This window comes from Platichthys flesus, chromosome 17 (genome assembly GCF_949316205.1).
Source record: "Platichthys flesus chromosome 17, fPlaFle2.1, whole genome shotgun sequence".
Classification (NCBI taxonomy): Eukaryota; Metazoa; Chordata; class Actinopteri; order Pleuronectiformes; family Pleuronectidae; genus Platichthys; species Platichthys flesus.
This window is the reverse complement of record NC_084961.1, coordinates 18,895,509-18,919,365: the sequence shown is the minus strand read 5'-3', so window position 1 is coordinate 18,919,365 and position 23,857 is coordinate 18,895,509. Positions and strand designations below refer to the sequence as shown.

Sequence of the window (23,857 nt, the reverse complement as noted above, 5' to 3'; positions counted from 1 at the left end):
CTTCTGGATTCTCCTGAGCTCCTCGCATGTTGCCGAGCAGCATCTGCTCCTTCCTTAAATTATATTGTTGGAGCTTTTCTTGCTGAGGACGACACTTCTCATTTCAGATGGATGGCGTTGCATGTTTGCCCTGTGGTATGATTTCTTATCTCTGTCAGCAGGCAGTGCAGTAGACTCACCAGGCTATGGAGGACTATCTATTTGAGTTTGCAGCACGGCTCAGGGGACCATTGAAAAGGTCAATCGGAGGGCAGCGCAGGAAACAATAACACGTAGCAGATAATGACACGATACAATACAGTCGCCTGAAAATGGCTGCTTTAATCATCAAGGATATCATATGTTGGGGGAATACTCTGACAGCGATACGAAAAACAAGCACCCCCCCTAGTGGAGGAACACGTGTAGGCTGCATGATTAAAAGGATCTCATGGTCCTGCTGAGCATGCCTGAGGTCTAGTAGGGCAACTACATATGTTTGTATACATATATTCAGATCTCTTCGATAAGCAAATATTACATTGTAAAAAAAATCCAGTTTGACGTCATGCAAGTTCAGATCAGTAAGTGAAACATCAGTTTCCATAGACATCTCTCAGCTCCATGAAGTTTCACAAACTGGTTCTTGTTCCGACATATTCGCACGAGGTGGAGCCATGTTGCAATAGACACAACCAGGACAGATGCAGAAACTTGTGGTTACTTACAGGTCTTTGTGAATTCATGCTGTTGTCTTTAACAGTCCAGTGTTGGTGAGTCTGTGGCACTGCAGCCTAACATTTCTGTTTCTGGCTGACAGATGTGGTCTTAATACAAAAACTTGTATAAACTATCGACTGATGAAGACATCTGCCCAGTTCTCCACTGGTTTAGCACATCTGCCCAGTTCTTCACTGGCTCTCTTTGCAGCTCACCAATGGTGATTATCTCTTATCTAGGACACCAAACAGGTTTATAATTACAAGGCTGTGGTCATATGCAAACAAATCCATTTCAGCCTCCTTAGTGTCAGAACTAGCAGAAGGATTGATATTGTTAAACCTATTTGCCTTTGTCACTGTCTCCACCAAGGAGAAAACAGAATAACATACAAAAAAAGCTGAAAATGTTACTGTAGATAACGATAATCCAAAATTGGCTCAAACCACTGAATTGATATTATTGCAAATACAGTGAAAGAGTGATATTTGGAAATTGGAAATATTTTTTTTTATATATTGCTTTAGAATGTTGACTATAATAGATAATGAAAATGAAAACAAACACCTTATTTTCTCTAGAGGCAAGATATGACCATGGAAATAATTCATAATACTGGGAGTTGTTCAAAAAGGGAAACGTTCATAAATTCTAATATTTCTTAATGATCAGGTGACGTTGGCAGAAGTGCAGTTCCAATAAATGGCCAGTTGATGGCAGCAGCAGACTGCGATTTTCAGGTTACATAATTTGGCAAATTACCAAACCTTTCCCTGCCGATCAGATAAAACCCTTAAATCGCCACAGATCTACAACAAATATGGGATTTAGTCCAATTTGGTACATGTGAAGGCTCTCGGTGAGGAAACAGAGCGCACCAAAGGGCTCATATTAAAGTCCCATTTATCAGAATGGTTGGAGAACTGCCAGGATAAGGTGAAGTATTTGGCTTTGGCAGCTGGGGGAGGCCGCACAATGACACACGCACGCACACGCACACACACACACAGACAGACTGAGGTTACCATGTGTTTAAACTGCCTAACCAGCTGTTTGGATTATACACTTGGAGAGCTGAGCGGTGGGAGTCCAGAGAAATATCCGTCTGCGTCAAGCAGCACAGACCTTCCCCTCTCTGACACTGATTCTGTGGCCTGAAGTGAACCTTGCCACATTCACTGAGTGTTATTCAACTGCTATTAAATGTTGATGTATATGATAATAGCCTGTCTTGTGTGTCAGGGTGTGTTTAATGCCTGTTCTGTTCTTATCACAGCCCTAAAGGAGTCTGGAGACGGTCCAAGTTTCAGAATTTTCCCAACTGTGTCACCTGAACACTGAAAAATATGTACGAGCCACAAATATTTTCTCTAAAGAGAATAATAAATGTTAACCTTTATCATTCTTTAGTGCAATGGTTCAAAAGATAGACGTCAATTATTTTTATTCTTTTGTTAAAACAACAGGAAAAACATCATTGAAATCCACATGTACAGTACATTACATTAAGATTAAAAAACATGTGGGAGTGTACGAAGTACATATATTACTTAATTCATAATTTTATCTTATCATCATAGGGTCTTCTCAGGATTACAGGATGAGCCTGTGTAGTAGTCTCTATTTATTTACAATTACACACAGTCTAAATGTGTTTTGGACATCAGATTCTAACATTTTGTTTTCTTCCACAGAGCGAGGATTTTTTTTATTGTGTAACTCTGCATGTGGCTGACTGAGAAATAACTTCAGAATCCCTTCACATTCAGTCCCACTCTGCAGAGGTGAGTGAGACCCAGAAATCCTGATCACATCAGAGCCTAGACTGGATGTTGAGGGGGAGAGTCCTTGGGCAGAACCCCAAATATCCCCTGAATAATGTGTGACAGACATAGATGCACTCTATGTATGTGTGTAAATGTGTGAATGGTAAAAATGTACTGTAAAGCACAGTGAGTGATCATCAAGACTAAAAAAGTGCATTGTAAATATGGACCATTAACATGACATTTTACCTCAGAATGATGGTTAATCACCTAAAAATACCATTATTTGAGGTGGGACAGGATGTGCCATCATATCAGCATTTTATCCCCAGATAATTGAAAGTGTGGCAATAAGAGCAAAGTAATACAGTTACACATCAGGGATTCCCAGAGCCCCTCTAAATGGAGGCATGGTAAAAAAAATATATATACTTGACTTCAGGCCCCTGGTATTTGTAAGGTTCATATACTTCCTGTGTTCTGGGAACTGTTGGGTGTCTGTTATTTTTCAAGGTCTCAACCTTATCGATGTAAGGTGTGTTGAGATAATTTATGTTGTGATTTTTTGCGATGCAAATAAAATCAAATTGAATTAAATGGAATAATATGATCCGATAAGATATTGGGATACACACATTTAGGTACAGAGGAAAAAGATGAAGTCAATCATTGAAGAATTGTCATCTTCAACACTCCAGCTCTGCCCCTTTAGGACTTTCTAAAATCATCTTTACCAGAATTTAATCAAGATCTTGCTTTCAAATCAAATATTATATTCATCAAGTTTGGTGGTGGGGATCAGTAATATGTGTATTGTTATTTGAAAGTATGAGATTTTAAACATTAATGTAATAATGATATGATATTGATATTTTTGGTGGCATTGTGTACTTTTCTATAAAATCATTTTATAAAGTGTGAAAGAATCACAGGTCAATAATTTGTGTTCTTTACCTTAGCCAGACTGTCTTGCTTTCTGTTGCTCTTTTATTGGGTTCAAAGGGAAATTATTTAAGTCTTGCTGTTCCTCTTCATATTCAGAATGAAAAAAGGTTTCCTTTGATAACGTTTTATGTTCCCTCATGTTAAAGTGCCACTACCATCCCTTAAGACTGTGATATTTTCCTTCTCAATCTATATAATGCAGACTCCTTCTTAGCCAAAAGTAATTCCTATTTCAATAAATACTTTTTTATTTGCCTTAAAGGCCTCCCACACTGTCTGGGTTGGGGATCAGAAGTCATATTGAATTTGATTAATGAATGACTTTGGAGCACAGGTCAGATGCAAACCTGCACACACACATTCATACAGTGCTATGACATGCTGCCCCTCCTCTATCGCACACTGCTGTAAGAGCCATTTGAGGTTCGGTTTCTTACACAAAGACACTTTGGCATAAGGATAAGAGGAGTCAGGGATCAATCCGTTGACGATTTTGTTTAGTGGACAACGCGCTCTTCCTCCTGAGCCGCATTATCCTTATATGATTGATTACCAGACCAAAACTGTACAGTGATTACCACCGGAGAAAGCTTTGCGCTATGGATTTAATCAAACCAAGTTAGAGATCACAATAACAAAGGTACAACCAAAAGGTGACTTATTAAAAAAATGATGAGCACCAAATATCACAATTGTTTGATAAATTATTAATAAATGTTAATGTCCTAACCTCTTTTATGATCTAAGTGTCTGTAAGAAGTGAATTAACATCACATTAACCCTGTCAGGACCTCCTTCTTCATCTACAATCTTAAAAGGTTCAAGAGTAAATTCTCTGCTGCAAACCTGGGGTAAATGGTTAATTCTCACTCTGTCTCAGTATACAATTAAATATGTTGTTCAGTTGGAGATTTACATCATCTGTATCCTCTTTCAGGCCCGTCACTCTGATGTTAATTCCTCTACTGTGTGACTCAAGGTCATCAGTGTATTTTCCCTCTCCAAATCATTCTCCATTAAGCTTACGCATTTTCACCACATTGAAATCCTTGGATAAGCTTCAAATGGCCGAGTTGATCTCTTTGACGTTAGCATTCACAGTTTCCTGATTTCTCTGGAACGCAGTGATTTAGCCCACGATGGAGCCCCGTCTGTGTCGATGTCATGCCACACACGACAAACAGAGCTTCTCTTTCCAGTTTCTCCTTCCTCTTTTCAATCGTTATCACATCAAAGTAATTCATATCTCATCAATACAAGTTACTGACTTGACCCCTTCAACGGAGTCCCTTTGCCTTATCGCCCGCAGATCCAGGGACGCAGCTGTGGCCAGATCATGGATTACGATCTGTGGATCGCGTATCAGTGATCGTAATGGTGGATCCAGTATGGCGGATTCTGTATCATGCTGGCTGACCGTGATAATAATGGCGGATCCATTATTGTGTTGGCATCTGATAATGGTGGTGGACCATGATCAAGGTGGCAGCTGATGATGGGACTGCTTGATACATAGTATTTCAACGCAGATACTTGACCATTACTAACAATAATCCTTCAATTCAATGACCGTCTGTTATCCTTTAAAATGTTAACCCTTATCAATGCTGCTAAAACCTTTATCCTGATAATGTTCTCCTTTACACTTGACATCTTATGTACTTCTGTCCGTCCTGTTAGAGGGATCCCTCACATGTTCTTTTTACCCTGTTAAAAGGTTTTTAGCAGTTTTGCCTTACTCTTGTTGAAGGTTAAGGACAGTGGATGTCACACCATGTTAAAGCCTTATGAGACAAATTGTGATTTGTGAATATGGGCTATACAAATAAAATTTGATTATTTGATTGATTTGATTCAGTCACAGCTTATAATAGCAAGTTTTAAAACTTCCTGTGCAAGGTTATGACAAGGAAGAATGTGTGGAATGAAAAAATACATCTTTGGTTCTGATTCATCTTATTGATCCAACACGAATCCAACAGTGTATTGTAGGACTACAATGCTAGTGGAGTACTCTATTCAAAAGCCAACAAGTGTGATATGTGTGCAGTGAAAACTCAACCTGCCAGATTCACACAAACTATATGAAGATGGTGACCTGGGTCCTCACTGCTAATATGACACTTGTACGGTGAGTTAAAATCAGCTCCTAACCTTCTTTACAGTTGTGGAAAGTCATTTAATGCATTTTTGAAGCAACATAAGTTGAATTTTGTCTGTGTCTAGCTGTTTGAGATGTCTACAAGTTGTTAGCAGGCCCTCTCGCATGGTTTAATTTGAATAATTGCTTCTGACACAAAAAAAACACATTTATGAATTATTTCTTAACATTATTTATTAAGGTCAAAGTAAAAATGTGTTCAATATATGTGGAATATTTTTCAAGATTGAAGGATGCAATGCTTGTACATACTCATGTCATGTCCCTGGTTTGGAACCACTGGACTTAACTGACTGTTCCTTACATTAAAAAATTGCCTCACAACTTTAACAGTAAAATGCTACATACAAATTCATGTAGAGTAGATTTTATGGCCCAGTTCTTTAACTGATTATATACTCATTACCCTCAATATATTGGAGTACTTTTATTGCAGGATTTTTACATTTAATGGTTGTGCATCATTACTTTTTTGTGTTAGCTGAGCATAAGATCTGAGTATTGTTTCCGGTGAAACATACAGTGTGCCACAATGAAAGACAACAAACTCTGCATCTGATCTGGGATGCCCTCTGGTGTCCTTACAAAAAACAACATCAGCTTTTTTGCCTTCTCTCAACTAGTTTGAGAACTTCTACGGTTTGTTTTGAGGTCCATAACTGCGGCAGCCAAGACTTTCTTATTCATACACAGCTGTTAACCCAATGGAGCCCTGTCAGCGAAAACTTGTAACAATCTGACTGCAGGTTGGTAGTGTTATTCCACACATCTGAATAGACAGAGATAGTTCCTGGAGGGAGGGACAGAGTCAAAGCTGGGACACTGGAAATCATGTCTTCATCCATTAAGATTAAGATGCATTTATTGGTCCCAATCACATGCACAGACATGCAAAGGCACACTCATGCAGGTAGGGAAATTTAACTTCTGCTTTTGACCCATCTGGTGCACAGGACACACAGAGCAGGGAGCGACCATGTACGGTGCCCACGGAGCAGATGTTGGGGGAGTAAGGTGCCTTGCTCAGGGGCACTAGACAGGGTAGGGAGACTCTTGGATTTTTGGACAGATCAATCCAGGTTCGTCTTTTGTTGTCTCTTCGTGGAGTCGAACCAGAGACGAACAAGAGACCTTCTCTGCCCATAGTCCAAGTTTCTGCTACTAGACCACCGCCTCTCCTTCAGGGCACCCTGATGGTTTTCATCATCTGTTTTTGCTTTAGTGTTGCCAGAGCTAAAAGCTTACACCATATTTTTTTCCAAATAACATAATTTGTGAATTCAAATGGTGACGTAGTTGTCAGACCAAAAACCAGGAGAACCTACATTGAAACTATAGAAAAATGTTTGTGTATTTTGTGGAAATTTTAGAGCACTTACCTTTCACTTGTCATTAGTTATTTGATGCAATATGTCATGAACGACATCTGAGATTTACACGTGATTGGTCGAGCATGTATATTGGCGGGACCTTAATAGTACGACTCAACACCACCATCACTATTCCACAGACACTGGCTCCAAATAAAATCTCCACATGGTATCTCACATATCTGTGAAAAGGATACATTTTTGTACAGTGGGATGAAGTGGAGATGTGTCAGCCATCTTTTGGACAGTCACTTGTGTGGACCATGTGCAGGCAGTACCCATTTAGCCTACTGGCCACACAGAAACCTGTAGACCCACTTTACACCAGTCGGAACTGAGCAGACACTTGCGTAGGATGTGGAAAGTGATGAACTAGCCTCAGTCACACAGTTTAATACATGACCTTGTGTGTGAAAGATAATTTTCTTGGAGCATTAGTCCTCAAGACATCTTATCTCTGCGATATTCAGGTTTAGCAATAGAACTATACCAGGAGCATAGAGTTTTCGTGTGTGTGTGTGTGTGTGTGTGTGTGTGTGTGTGTGTGTGTGTGTGTGTGTGTGTGTGTACGTGTATGTGTGTGTGTGTGTTGAACTGATCTGATCTGATCTGATCTGGAGGGCTCGGTGTTGATGTTGATCATAAAGCTACTTGACAGCTCCAAGAACAAAATGCCCCAGTTGCCAGAGGGAGTGGCCACTCAACTGCACACAGATAGTTTGTTTTGTATAGGTGGGGAAGATCAGAGATAGAGCGGGTTCACAAGGTCACCTGCCAACACATCAGTGTCTGCTTTTTTGCATCACTAGATGGCACCTAAGACAAACCACAAATAACAAGAAGACTCTTTGAAGCACGAGCCAGGGGAGTACAGAGCAGATTGATGCAATATTCCTTCAAGTACTTTTATTTTTTGTCATAAATTACTTAAATCCTCCAAAGGCATGCCCATATGTGAATGGGATGAAATATCAAGTTAGACATGACAAAGATCCCTTTGAAGCAGACACAGAGCAATCGTTGAAATAAATAAGTGAGGAGTATCAGTTACAGAGATACAGCAACAAAACAGCTATAACAGGATCTCCTGAGATCACCTCAATACTGTTTGTCACGGTTTACTTATTTTGTTGAATGTTGTCAGGACGGCACTTCAAAGGCTCTAAAAAATGTGAGTTTTCTTAACTTAAAAACTGTATCCTCCTACAAACTGCAATAGAAATACTTTGCAACAGCCTTATTTTGTCTAAAAAATATATCATCAATATCACAACTGTCCCACAATAGATACTAAAATGTATTTTTCTTATTTAAATTTGAATTTACTCAGGTACATTCAGTTTTCAGATAAATCATATTTGAAAACTTATTTTCATTGTTAAACTTTGAATCTGTGGGTGTACATAGGGCACTGTGAATCTGAATCACATATCTGTGTTGAAGATGGAACTCTTTTAAATGTAAGTTCACCTTGTGACTAAGGCAGCAACCAGAGAGAGCAGATCATTTTACTGTTAAACAACATTAAAAAATTGAATTAGTTCCAACATCTAAGTGTTCTACAAGGGTTTCAAACTGCACTGCACAGCTTTGGGTGGTAGAGTAAAAAGATAATGCATCAAACTGATTACAGTTATCCATGCATGGACACATAACATAGGAGCTTCACCACTGCACACGTTTTTTTAAGACAGACTTAGATTTTTATGGCAGTAGTCTGAATACAGTACATTTGAATAAGGTGCAATATGACTGCACCCTACATTCCTTCCAACCAGTCATGTGGGTTGGGGGAGGGGGTGGGATGTCTGCGCTTACGGAAATCAACCACCAGTTCTTATGTTTCCCCCGCATTGATCTGGAGGCAGCTCCGCTGGCACCTGTCCAAAAAGTCTGCCTAGGCAGGATATGAAACAGGTTGTGATCAGATCTCCCAAGGGGGAGGGGTGTTGAGTTACAGTATAGGCCGCCTTGTTGTTGGCATAGAAAAGGTCCAGTGTTTTATTTTCTTGGGTGTGGCATGTGATTTACTGGGTCAAGGTGGGCATAGTGGAGGATTAAGAGGCATGATTAAAGTCCCCAGAGATGAGGAGGAGAGCCTGTGGGTGTTGTGTCTGCAGCCTGTTCACCACAGAGTGCAGGACATCACAGGCTGCATCAGCGTTAGCAGACAGGGGGAAATATGCAGCTATCAAGATAACACGATTCCCCGCGGCAGAGAGTGGGGTCTCATGGTAACAGCTATCACCTCAGTTTCCCGATAGCAGTGATGTTCTGTGATAGTGATGTGACCAGACTTACACCATCTATCATTCACAATCACTGCCAGACCTTTTCCTTTCCTCCTACCGCTTTCCACTGTCCTGTCCACAGGTATCAGATGGAATTGTTGCGTTATTTGGAAAAGCATTCAGTAAGTGACATATAGATAAAGATTCAAACTCAGGACGAAAAGATAACTTTCTATGTATATTCTGCTATGTACCACAATGTTTATCTGTCTATGTCACAAATAAGCACTCCAGCGTTTCACTTTCTGAATCCATTCATTTATTCTAAGACCGGAAGATGCACATCTTCATACCATGGTTGCCTGGTGTTAAGTTTAGCTTCGCCACCAGGAGAAGTCAGGGCACTCCTCTTGGCTGTCCGGCTCACTTCTGTTTATACTGCTAACACATGACAGCTCTATATTATCTAGCTCCAGCTTCTTTCCCCATGCTGTGAGGATAATCAACAGCTTGCACATGATCTGTAACACCCAGGCTAACTAAGCCCTCCCCACACACAGTAACATTGGCCTCCACCCACTGTTGTAATGACAGCACATGTCATCATAACTCTATGTGCCTTACAATTGGCTAACGGTCATTTATTTACAGTAACATTGACATCAAACATACTGTTTCTTTAAGACTGAGCCAGCTGCTAATGAGCCAAACTGAGTGTTCACTGTTACCCATGGAATGTGTGCTGTTGTGTCTATCAGTAATGTACAATTTTAGATTTTCAATTCAGTGCACAATTTAGTTCCATTACTACTTAAGCACACATGCTTAATTCAGCTGAACTGGGTCCATTAGGAAGAAAAGTCATTTCCGTATATGTATGGCATGCATGTGTGAGGAAATGACAGTTAAACTGAACTATGTACTAGATTAAAACATGACACTGGACCAATACTTTGAGAATGATGCACTTTCGGACTACAGGACTCGAATTTGACCACTGCAGTGCAACAAAACTTTGAAAACCTTGGGACTGTTGGAGCTTTAAAGAACATTCAAACATTTGTATAGTGCAATTCATAGCTTTTGTGTCAAACAGATTCCCTTTATTCGAGGATAAAGACAAAGATATGATACATTTAACAATATTAATTAATTTGAATGGTGTTACTAGTATACTATTGTCTGTGCGGAGTCAAGAAACAGTCTTTGCCTGAATTTCAACACTTGGCTTCTGCTTTAGGCTACCAACACATTAGTATGCATATGTTTTCCATCTGTGCGATGATCATAGAAACAACTGGTAGTGAGGCACATCTGCTCTGTAGACATCCAATGATTTCAAATCTTTTTATTTGAATTTTCCAATAACATGACATACAATGGTCATAAACAGCTATACAGCAAGAGTGTACAGTAGTATGTCAGTAGTAACCTTGATCCATGCCCCCAACAACCCATCCAAAACCCACCCAGGATAAACAACACTCCAATAGACGTCCACAAACACACACGCACACATACAGAACATCAGAAGATAAAAGTAATAATGTCTATATACACACACAAAAAAATATGTGTGTGTATATTTATATATATATATTTTGAATACATGGATAAGTAACAGGGGGAGGAAGTGGAGTTAAGGGGTGCACAGCTACCACAGTAGCACAGGAGTGTGGGTGTAGTAAGACTGAGTGGGAGCCTAGGCTTCCTTCCAAGTCTGGAGACAGATTAAGGGCATTAAAAAAAATCAAGGAAAGGGCTCCATGTATCTTGGATTACCTTGGTAGATACTGAAAGTGAAAATCTAAGTGTTTCGACCTTTAAATTACACAGATCTTACTTGATCCAGCTTTCATTTGTTGGGGGATGGGTGAGCTTCCAATTGAGTAGAATCAGTCGCCGGGCCAGCAGGGTCCTAAGATCAAGGCTCATCCAGATGGTCCGAACGTAGGCTCTGCTCATTGTGTCGAAAATGCTCTCCCAAAAGGTCGTCAGTTAGGGGCAAGACCAGAAGATATGAGCATGATAAGCAGGGGATGGTTTTCATCTGTTGCAAGGTTCGCTAATAGTTGGGTAAATTCTAGATAATTTTTCATTTGGCTAATGGACTCTATGGAAAACTTTGCATTGGATTAGGTTATGGCGGGCACATGGGTGAATTGCTTCTTTACAAAGTTTCTTATCTGGAAAAAAACGGAAAAGGTGCGATTTGGCAGATGGTGTTTAGACGAGAGTTCCGCAAAGGACGAAAAGAGTGTTAAATAGATCATTGAGATATTTTGCCAGGTTTTGAATGCTGAGTCTCTATTAGAGGCTTTGAAGACAGTTTTTTAAGCAATGGGGTCAAGTTAGATGGGCCTTGAAAACCAAAGTTTTTCCTAAATTGGACCCATATTTTCAACGAAATAGACACAATAGGGTTAGCTATCGAAGGACCTCGAGGAAGTTGGGAGCATAAGGTGGAGTGTAGGGAGAGGTGTAGGGAGAGGTGTGAGACTTAGAAAGTATCAGGCCTCTGTCACTCTTGGGAGATTGTAATATTGTCTTGCGAATTCAAGCCGGTTTGTTTCCCCATAAGAAATTAGACGTTATCTTTTTTTGTCAATTAACCATTTAGTTAGAAAAATTGATGGATCAGCAGTCGAAATCCTTCTCAGTCTCTTCCTTTAGTGATAAAAAGTTTGCACAGAACATGTCCGGCATTGATGATGTGATAAAAACACCCAGATAACGGAGTCCGTTGTCAGACCACTTGAATGGCGCTATAGAGCTTGGTCGTCTTTTGGTAATTAAGTTTATAGCCAGAGTATGTGCCAAACTGTTCCACAGTGATCCAAAAGTAAATCTTTATCAGAGAGATCAGGGACTATGTGTGTGCGTATTTATTCAGTCACTAATAAACCCAGTCTGTTCATCTCTTACACTTTCTATTGTTCTCTGTCTTTTTTTGACTGCTGCAGTGACCCACTATTAACACCTGAATTATTTAGGTTTCATTTGGTACAATGGAATATTAACTGATCTAATATCACTAAAGCTGTGGCTCTAATGTTTGTTCCTTTTGACAATTACTGTAAATATGGAAGACATTGTGCAGAAAGATGATTGCACTGCAGAGTGGCTTAAAGTATTCTAAAACCCAGTCATTACAGCTGGGATTTGATCTAATAATATATTACTAATATAATAAATATGATAATATTATATTACTGAAATATCTGAGCTCCTTTACCATCAGAGCTTTCAACCACATTTTACAGTTGTCAGTCTTAAACTGTCCGAAGAGATCACTTGACATTTACTTGGTAATTTGATAAGAATAGGGTGTTTCCAAGGGGCCAACCATAGTCGGATCATAGGTTTTAGATATGAATGGCCTCCTTGTTAAAAAGTGATGGTCAGTGGAAGAGATAAAGGGGCTTTGCTTATACGAAACAGTTAGATGAAAGTCATGCTTTCTGGAATGCTGAAAAAGTCTAAATGTATTTATAGGCTATAGCTCATTTAAAACAGCCACAGCCGATAGGTAAACAACTAAGTAAATAGAAATACAAAATACAAAAGTAATAAAACATTAAACATCATAAATATTTCAGCATTAAATTATTGTCAGTAATAAGGAGGGAGTATTAAGCAATTATCCTATTGTTTCTGGGTTCTGATGCTGCTGTGATATATATAATTAATAAAAGATAAAGCAAAGACAAAACTAGTTTAATAGAAATAGTTATTGTGATATAGTGGTGACACATGTTATATTACTTTTAAATAATACCCTTATACATTTTACTTAATACCTCTATTTATTCTTTAAACTTGGACACTGTGGCACATTTCTGATAGTTAGAAATGTGCCACATATAGTCTCACAGTTTTTCTACATCCTATGTTAGTAGCTAAACTGCATCGTGATTCCTTGTGTTATGACATTATAACATTGTTTGGTTGCATTCCCAAGTACCACAGTTTTAAAATATATGTGTAATGTTTTCATTTCCCACCAGCTGTATCAGTGAAGTCATCCAGGAGAGACAAACCTGGCCAGTGGCCCCAGTCTGACTCTATTTGTATCTTGAGACTAATTCAGTGAGCCTTACAACTCGTGGTATATTTTCAACAGCTGGCTTACACCCCAACTTGCATATCATTTCATCTGGCATCAACTGTCTCTGCACGTATGTTTTGACTATGTATTTAGCTTTTTGAAACCGTCTTTGTAGATCAACTTTTCACTGCATGAGGACAAGATGTGCAGCCGGATACAGGGGCTATATGCGCTCTGTGTAGAAATTATGAATATTTCGAAATAGAGCCACTGGTTCTATCCTTCCTCATCAAAATCAGCTCCTCTTCCAAAGTCTTGTTCTGGAACATCATCAGCTATCAGCAAAAATTCAGTTCATAGGCCACCTGATGAGACTCCCACTTATTGTTATTCTCCTCCTGATTTCTCTGACAAAACTAAAATTGCACTCATCTCTATCTATGAAAAATGTCTTATGTTGCAATGTTATAGAAAGTTTAAGGGCCCATATTGTGTAAAATACATTTTCTGGTCTTTTACTATTTGTAATTACATGAAGAGGGTCAGTAGGGACCTTCAAAGTAGGAAAGCAGTCACTCGGCAGACTTTTTCACGGAGTCCATTAGAACAAATACGTTAAGAAAAGTCTTGCTTTGTACTTCCTCTCTGTATGGTGTCATTCGGGATCGCACTCGTCTCTCAGCCCCACCCACCCAGCCGTTACCAGTCCAGCCTCCGAACCCGACACCCCACGCTCCCCAACGTAGACGTTACTCCGTATTGAAACTCCGTTGTGAAACTCCATACTGTAACTCGGGATATAACTCCTACATTGGCCGACTGTCCTGCCAAAACTTGAACAAACATGAGGATGGTGTAACTTACAGATTCTTGTTGTTCTCGGTTTGTACCCTCATGGTTGAATGCACTTAGTGTATGTCGCTTTGGATAAAAGCGTCAGCTAAATGAAATGTAATGTTATGTTGTAACCGACTGTCAATATGTGGCTGGTCTTCTATAGCTGCAAACATAACAATGTGACTTTCAGCTGTGTTGACCAAAGGGGACCTGGACGTGTGTTATCAATCAATCAATCAATCAATCAAATTTTATTTGTATAGCCCATATTCACAAATTACAATTCATCTCATAGGGCTTTAACAGGGTGTGACATCCTCTGTCCTTAACCCTCAGCAAGAGTAAGGAAAAACTACAAAAAAAACTTTTAACAGGGTACAGATACGTTACTCAAAGTGCAGTCAGCCAATCAGAGGAGGGGCTCACGAGGCAGGCGAAAACAGCCTGATCTGTCTGCAGCTCCAGAGAGATGCAGAAGAGACGACATAGAAATACTGTAACGATCTGGCACTTTAGTCTATGTTTAAGCTTAATTGTAAAAGTGTTTTTTGTTGTAGTAAATCTCTGTGTTCTAGTTGTTTTCTTGTTTGCATACTCTGTTTCTGTTTCCTGTTTTATTTTGTAGTCTCTGTTCCTTGTTTGTTGTTTCAGTCTTCACTTCCTGTCTCTGATTGTCAGCCCAGTCCTCATGTGTTACACTTGTGTTCAATTGCCCCTGCCTTCCCTGTGTGTATTTAAGCCTCTGTCATTCCCTTTGTCCTCTGTCTAATTATCGTTTTTTCCTGCTGTGTTTCTTGGTGCGGTCCTTTCCTGATCTCCTGAGCCTCGCGCAAGCTTCCTTGTGTTTTGGTCCTCCTGTTCTTGTCTTTCAAGTTTGTCAACTCCTTTAGTATTTTATGTGTTTGTCTAGTTAAAGCCTCTTTTTATATTAAATACTATTTTTGTTAAATACCTCTGCTCTTGGGTCCATCTAATTCCACCAATCATGACAAATACTTGTTGTTTTTTACTTTAAACCACTGATAAGCATTTATTAATCCCACACTCATGCAAATGGGGTTGTCCTCTGCTTTTGACCCATCTGGTGAACACAGCAGGACTAGGGTTGCAAAATTCCGGGAATATTAAAAGTTGGAAACTTTCCATGGGCATATACGGGAATATACAGGAATATACGGGAATTAACAGGAATTAACAGGGAATTTTATGGGTAATTTATACTAACTGTATTGACCTTGTCATATACAGACATATATATAAACATTTGTTTTGTAATAGGCTGATTTGAGCAAAGGTATACAGCTTTTCCTTCTACATGGGCTGGGGTGAAATGTATCCACACATGAGATCGTGCACGTGCAATTGTTCTGTAGAATAAACACACATAAAAAAACACTAATGCAATGCCAGAGATATAAATAGTTGGCCAAACAATTGGAATTGTCTTTTAAAATATTTTACAAGTGATGGATAAATGAATAGAAATAGGCTAGATGAACAGATGAACAATCCTCAATCAGCATGTCAATATATTTTCCCCAGTAATATCATCGAAACTTACCTGACTAGTCCTGCACTCTACAGGGATTCTGGGAATTATCCATGCATGTGATGGAAGAATGCACTGCCCATGTGATGGAGAAATGCACAGTGAAGGGTTGAAATTCAACGTGCCGCATGTGCTGCATTCCATACATCTTAAAAATAGAGTTTTGAATAACGTTTTTATTGCTCAGCGTTAAAATTGCGTATATATATTTTTTTTCAAAATTCCCAAGCTGAATATTTCCATGGAACGTTTCCGGAAAGTTTCCAGAAATTTACCCGAAATGTTCCGCCCCTTTGCAACCCCATAGCAGGACACACAGAGCAGTGGGCAGCCATGCACGGTGCCAGGGAGCAGATGTTGGGGAAGTAAGGTGCCTTGCTCAGGGGTACTTAAACAGTGGGTAGGGAGAGTTGGACATTTTTGGACAGATCCAGGTGTTGTCCATCCGGGTATGTTCTTTTGGTTGTCACTCCGTGGAGTTGCACCAGTCAGATTTTCTGCCCATAGTCCAGTTTTTCTGCCACTAGTCCACCATCTCTATTGGTACACCTAAGATGAAGATGATATATCATCTTAGGTGTACCAATACCTTAAATTAAATCCTAGAAAGGTATAAAATATGGGCCCTTTAAAAAAAATATAGAGGATCTGCCCCTTAATCCACAACACTTCAAACTGTAATGGGTTCCCTCCAGGACCCGTCCCTTCACCAAGTTGGTGGAACTGGGTTTGATATGTTAGCATACAAACAAACACAGGTGAAAAAATAACCTTCTTGGCAGAGGTAAAAAATGTAACAACCCCTCTAGGTCCCATGGCGTAAGTATTTGCAATCAAGTACATTTTAAGAGACTTTACTCCCGAAAATAGTTTAATAGCTTTGCAACTTTAATATAAATAAACCTCTGGTTTCCCAGCCTTCACCAACAGGGCAGGGCCAATCTTCACTGCACATCAATACAAACTGAAATCAATAAGTATTTGTACAGTATGGGAATCATCACATTCCAGTAGTATACGCACATACTTATTACCTCTGCCAAGAAGCTTATATGTATCGTTGACCGTCTGTCTGCCCGTCTGTCAGTCACCACAATTAGTCAAAAGCTACTCAACCCATTTCTATCAAACTTTGTGGAGGGATGGTACATGACCCCAATAAATATACAGAGGAATGGATAGAGCCATGAATAGTTGACAAGGCGAGATTTAGTATTAGCCTTTGCCGAGGTATGTATGTTCCAAGAGCCCTTCTAGATGAACCTGCAACAATCAACCACTCAACATCTTAAAGACACTTTAAAATACAATGCTCTAAAAAAATTCCAGTGGCCTGTGTGGCAAAATGATGTTTGTTACTGCATTGAACAGGTGCAATTAACCAATTATAACCAATCTTGTCAGAGACATGAAAACTCGATTATACCTCAGTGTGATAAGAGCCGCATGAAATTACAGTACACCATCTTTGAGAAAAACATTTTAAATGAATGTTATTTGTGTTAAAAAAATAAGCATTGCATGTTAAAGCTTAAGTAGTTAGTACCAGCTACTGTTGTAGTTGTTTTTCTGACCTCCTGTCATATACATCTTTAGCTGTATTGTCTCCATTAACTCCTTAGATATAAAATGAAAAGCTATAAATAACTGATTTCAGTTGTTAGAAACTGTTTCTTTCGACAGATATGAGGTTGACCCAAACAGCAAATGTGCGGTGAAACCAAAACAAGCCAAATGAGGCTTAGAACCTACAGTTTGTTAGGAGTATTCTTTGTGGATTTATCACCTCTTGGTAACATACAAATGTAAATTATGCAATATGAACTAATTTGCCCTGTTACAATTATGTGACCTGGGAAGTACAGTGCTTACTGAGATAAGAAGCACAACGTTCTTCTAAGGGGCGAGCACAATTCATGCAAACAGGTTCGGCATTTTTTCCTGCGTACCACAACAGGTCATGTGGTTTACATATGCAGCTTTGGTTTGGCATGCCACAGCGGTATCCTGCTGCTGCGATTGCCTTGTCAGGCTCCACACTCTATAATAAAGTGTGTGTGTATGCTCGCCTTGAATTGTCAGGTTGCACAAATTCATCTTAAAACCAAATATACACCCCAACATGAACAGTATCTATATGGAATTTCCTATGTTATTTGGACTGCACCCTGTATTTACCATATTGTTGTGTGGTTGTGTTGCTCTTTTTCCGTCAGTCTTTCACAGGCAACATGACATTATGTCGAGATACTTTCAACTTTAGCTGTGATGGTGTTTGACAGCAGAAAATGTGTCAAGTGCTAAAAAACTAAAACAGTTAACTGAAAGCGTTGGTGTCAGTCCCTTAGAATCAAATATTAAGTTCTGCAGTGACAAGAAGGAAAACATGGTAGAAGAGGCAGGTCCCTGAGAACATTCACCTGCTAACAGTAACCTCAATAGCTAATGTAACAAATTTAAACAAAAAGACGTGACACACATTATGTTGCAGTCTTTATTTTAAAAAAAATTTCCTGCACATTCTCTACAGGCTGTTGAACAAGTAGACAAAGTTGAAGTCTACATAAAGATTATAAAAGTCTGTCCAGAAATGGTCTGAATTTGATAAACCAAGATAGTGTACAAATGTTGTGAGATCACAGCCTCCTGCTTTCATTTGCATTTAACCAAAGTACAGATTTTGTTTGCTGTCTTATATCTGTTGGAGCTGAAATTCTTTTAGATTAGTAGATTATGTACAGAAGGCCTCTATTTAATGTCTTCACTGGGTGTGTCAAGAACACCCACTCCTGTACTAAAGCAGCCAGACTACAGCCCTTTTATACACTTGGAGATTGTCCAAGTTAAACATACAGTACGTAAAAGCAAAGGTGATATAAGGTAAGAGAACAGGCACACAGCAAGTGATCAGTGCCATCTAAGGTACTGTATGCATGACAGCGATGGTCACATCGCTGCCAGAAGACTTTGAAACCTTCCATTAATAATCTACTTGCAAGCTGTGATTCTGCAACAAGTTTAGAGCCAGTTTACCGGAAACTGTAGAAGGACATTCCAGAAGAAAATGTCTAACTACATACTGATGTAATTTACGAGGCAATATTTATTCCATTACATTGAAGTTGAAAAATGATGGTCAAGTTGGACAAAAGTTTGAAAAAAAAAAGGAAAGAGCAAACAGTTATGGTCAGAGAGGGCCAAAGTTACCAAGCTATTTATGAGAACTGCAGTTTTTCTATTTTCCAACTTGCCAAGTAGTTTGGTGAACAACATAAACATGAAATACTTTTGTCATTTAAGATTTGGTGAACATGAACACATGCAAATGCATACATGAACCCTGTAGAAATAGTTTACCAATTTAAAGTGGAAGTCACAGTTACATCACCAGAAAAAAACCAGAAACACATTCTAATTTAAATCTGAATGCCTATGTCCAAGACACCCTTTGAAGCTAAACACAGGTGTTTATAGTTGCAGGGCAATGAACAGTTAAGACTTATGAAAGCCTCAGTCAAAAATCAAAGTTGTAGTTATAGTAATAATAAATTGGTCAGCAGCCACAGAGCTGGCATCGTCAGTTGGCTATTGACTAATGCCAACCACTACTCACAATCTTAGCAACATTAGCATGTAAGCAGAAGTAGTACGTAAAATACAAATTGCTCATGCAAAATTTAGCTTTAACATCACTCAGTATTCTTGTAAGCATTAAGAAAATGCATGGGACATACATCCTATAATATATCTTTGTTAAGCCATTGACATTACACTATGCTTGCGCAAAGAATTAGCTAGGCTTTAGGATCACGTAATGTGACTGCCCTTACAATGTAATGACTGAAGGTGTCTTGAAGTCCAGACTTCCTTCATTGTTCCCATATTCATTTATACAACCTGTCTCCTACTGTATACATTTTAACATTATTCACTGCTGCAAGACATCGCAGGAGCACCAGCATCTCAGACCAAAAGGAATGTTTAATCAGCCACAACTCCTCCCTTAATGATCTTAGGAAAGTAGTGCCTACACGTCGGTCTATGGGTGTTGCAAAGCTGGATGAAGCCAGCAGCTAAACCACCACAGCCACATCCTATTAAATCAATCTATGGACTAGAAAACCAACAAAAGGTAAAACCATCTAGCTAGCTGTCAGGCAAACTGGTGAAATATATATCATTAAAGTGTGAGTGCTTGGCTTGTCGATCGACCAATTTGTGTTTTTAAAACAAATTTCATGGCTTTGCTAAGTCTTGCATTTGTAGCCATGCCATGATGTGCTGTGCATAGCCCACATCTTATCAAAAAATGCTGGAAATACCTGTCTCAAGATTTTATGGGCATCACACCTGCCGTGTGTATTGTAGCTGGCCCAAGGTAGTACAGTGTCAAATTTGGTGTGATTGGGACATGTGATGCTTTGAATGGACAGGAAGGCTGCGCTCTGAAGGAACGATGACTGGAACGAATCAACGTCAGTGACATTGTCGAGTAACAGCGCACTCACGACAAAGACAACAGGAACTGACTATCCAGTTCTGTGTTCCGCGTACTGAGTCAAGCTTCACTGAACTTTGAATAAACAGATGAACAGCTTCAGGAATCTGTAGACTGATTCCTGCAGCCAGTCTTAACTTGTCGCTCAATTACTGCTGGTCACTTTTACAGTTTCAGAAAGAAAGCTGCAACTTGCATCACCACAGACCAAGCCCATTCCAAAGAGGCAGGATAACAAGGGGCCCTGCACTCATGCTATTTTGAAAATAAGGTTATGGAAATTGCTGTGGTGTTTTTGGTTTAACGGGACAGGGGGGACCAGGTAAAGTTTGCAGTACAAGAAAAGGGACGGAAATTAGCACATACTCCCAGGTGGAGTGTTTACATCACGGCATATTGTGACTGGATCTATCTCGCTTTATAAATGAAGGGGGGGGGCAACAGTTTATCAGGGAGGGACTCACATGCACTAACATGAACACAGTCCCATGCCTGCTACCAAAACAAGAAAAGAGATTAGACTACAACACATTAGAGAAGTGTGACTTCACTCTCTGCTCAGGACGCCAACACTCAGCCACATCTTTATATAGAAAATAGTTATTTGTTTCTTTATTAATGTATACAATACTATATATATATATATGTGCCATCTGGAAGCATGTCCTTATTATTTTAAAGGCCATATATGGCCTTTAAAATAATAAGGACATGCTTCCAGATGGCACACTTGGATGACACCTGCCACCACTAAAACTCTCACTCTCTGCCACCTCCTTTGTATTATGTAGCACTTTTGTATTCTTGATGACCACTCAAAGCGCTCAACATTACAGTTCGACATTTACCCATTCACACACACTTCAGACCTTCTGGTTGGAGGACGACCGCTCTAGCCCTCAGCCAAACCTGTTGCTCTTTCCATAAAACACATCATCATTATTTCCAAACACAATACATAATATTTAGACATATATACATACATACATACATACGTACTTACATATATACGTACTGATGATTTATTTGTTGATTAGTACAAAATACAAAATGTAAATGTCTCTGCTTATTAACATCACTGTCTCTTAGCAGGTAATAGACGAGGAAATAATGAAAAATTGTGCAGACATATACAGTACAAGTAACAAACACAAAGGCCAGTAAACAAATACACAAATAGAGCAAAGAACAAACACATGCAATGTAAGCCCAATTAAAAGTGATCACAGCTTCCCACTGGTTTAAAGGGGGGGGGGGGGGGGGACATTATCTTATATATATATATATATATATATATATACATGTGATGATTAAATACATTGAACTAAAATAAATACCATAGTGTGTAATAATACTTTTATAATAATATATAGCATAATAGCTCTAGCTCCCCACTGCAACCCTCAAAGAATAAATGATTAGCAATACTATTACCAATTGTATTATTATTGGTAAATATTGTAATATTTTCATTTTTCAGCGTGATTATTATTATTATTATCGTTGTTATTATTTCATTGTTTGGGTATATTATCATCATTATTATTGATTGTTTAAATAAATGGTCTAATGCTGCTCTGTCGAACACACGCCGCACGTTGGAGCAGTGTGTTTCCTGCCTTGTTGGCATGTAGGCCTCCTGTCATGGAGACAGACGGAGAGAAGTTGAGAGTTTGTGATTGGGGCGAGGCTCATTTTGTTCGCTTCCCGTTCCGTGATCCGACTCTCGGATTCCCCGTAGCGATCCGTCGCAGCGCTGCAAGTTAATGTGGCGCTTTTTCAAGCGTTTCTTTTCGGCTTCATTTTGAAGTTTTTTTGTTTTTTTTTCCTGCCTCCACAGCACAGACTCACCGCCGCACACTCTGATCACACTCACACACACACACACACACACACAGAGTACACACACAGACACACGCGTCGTCCTCGCCTGATTTGCACTAGCGCGGGTCATTCCAGGTTAAACCCTGGCGCTGTGTCCCGTTCAGTTTAGCCGTCGGAGATCAACACTGGTTCCAGCTGAGGAGGAATGCACAGACACCGGGACTTGAAATAATCTTCGGACCCCAGCTTCGTCTTGCATATGCGGTAGGTTTCATATTTTTGGGGCATTTTCTGACAACCGTGTGGCCAATGACAGCCTCACGCAACCGGGCACTTGACAGTGCAGCAGCTCGGTGGGCGTACGTTACGGTCCCGGAGCCAAACGCTCATATCAGGGTTGACGCTTTTGACACAGACACTAACATGTTCTAATGTCAGATGGAGGGAATCAGTGGTCGCCGAACTGCGTTTCCAATGTGTGCATTTCAGCGCTGCCTTGCCAACCGGCACACGGTGCACACACGGGTGAACATGACTTGGAGCTTTCCAGAACCGATCGAATCTTAATGACAGTTCGGGGGGGTTGGGGGGATTTATCCGCCGTTCAGCGCGTTATCACCGGAATATTTGAACTTTGTAACTGGTTAACGCGGGTTCTTTACGCCCACGGTGGTGTATTCTGTGTATATGAGATAAACAGGAAAGGAGGGAAGATTATTAGAAAAGTTTCCCTTTAAGTTCATCTCAGGTAAGTTTGATGAACGCCGAATTGAACAACGAGTCTTGGACATTTAGAAACTTATTTGTAAATTGTTGTTTGTGGTTGTTAAATTCAAGAAAAGGCGTGGGGGGAATTAAATTGACCAATATTTCTCATGAGGTTCTGCGAGTGCCAGAGAACAGCATGTTCCCGGACTAGCTGTTTATTTATTTGTGGTAAATGAAGACTTGAGGGACTTTCACGGACCCAGGTTCGAAGTTCCCCTCTCTGTGTGGAGCCCTGGGCCATGTTAGCAGCTTAATGCTCGTCTGGCAGCGTGTGGTGGACTTTTACTTCTGTGGCAGACGTATTTCATTTCACTGATGTAACTCCTGCTTTCGCTTTGGCAACACCAACTTCACATCGAGCATGCAGAGGAAGCTGCAGGGGATCTTGGGGATTTTGAAAGGTTGGACCCGTGGACATTCACAGCTCTGTCACCGACACTGAACAAACACGAGAGTGAGTTTTCAGCTGAAGCCTCGTTGTGACCAAACATGAGCCACTAACCCCGGATAGACATGTTTGCCACAGCAAAGTTAGCTGTAGGCGTGTTTACAAATATCTCTTAACTGTCCTTCTTGCCCCGCCGTAGTTTGGAGGAATGATAGGTGACATGTTGCTGTCATGATGGTTACCGTACTAACGTGATGCCTTCCGAGGCTGCCAGGAAATACAAGCGGGAGGCTGTTCCTGTCTGGGTGTCGAGATGTGACGTTCAGGGCAGGATCATACTAAGACACCAGCCGGTTCTACTAGTAATACTGATTAGATTCACATGTAGAGAACACTGTCAATATCGGCGCCAAAAATAGACACAGGATTATAAATGAAAACAACCCGTCAATCAAGCATCATTTAAATCACAGAACCAATATTTTTTGATAATGCCTATATGAATAATGTTGCAGAGCTGTACATGATCTATTTATTGTGTTCGTTGCCATTCACAGGTTAATAAATGTGGACCTCCAAATACGGGTCTACATGCAGTAATGCTCAAATACACATCATTTCTCTCACACTGCAGCAGTCTTTTTTTCTTCCTAAAAGCCAGCATTGCTCGAATGGTCAGCTCGTCTACCGCTTAGAATGCATGTGTCGGAAATATCACACCTACTTACCCAGAGGTGTCCCGATCACCTGTGAACACAGCTGTAGCCATGGAA

The 23,857-nt window shown here is 39.9% G+C and overlaps 1 protein-coding gene across 3 annotated transcripts in view; it reads left to right on the top strand.

Moving 5' to 3' along the window:
- Window positions 1–21,748: 21,748 nt before the first annotated feature.
- The window catches only part of thrb (thyroid hormone receptor beta), a 102,933-nt gene continuing 100,824 nt past the window's right edge, over window positions 21,749–23,857 (top strand). For 2 of the 3 annotated variants that reach the window (XM_062409495.1, XM_062409497.1), the window contains exon 1: window positions 21,749–22,192. The gene's annotated coding sequence lies outside the window, so the exon portion shown is untranslated. The remainder of the gene's footprint in view (window positions 22,193–23,857) is intronic. The other variant, XM_062409498.1, reaches the window with a different exon arrangement.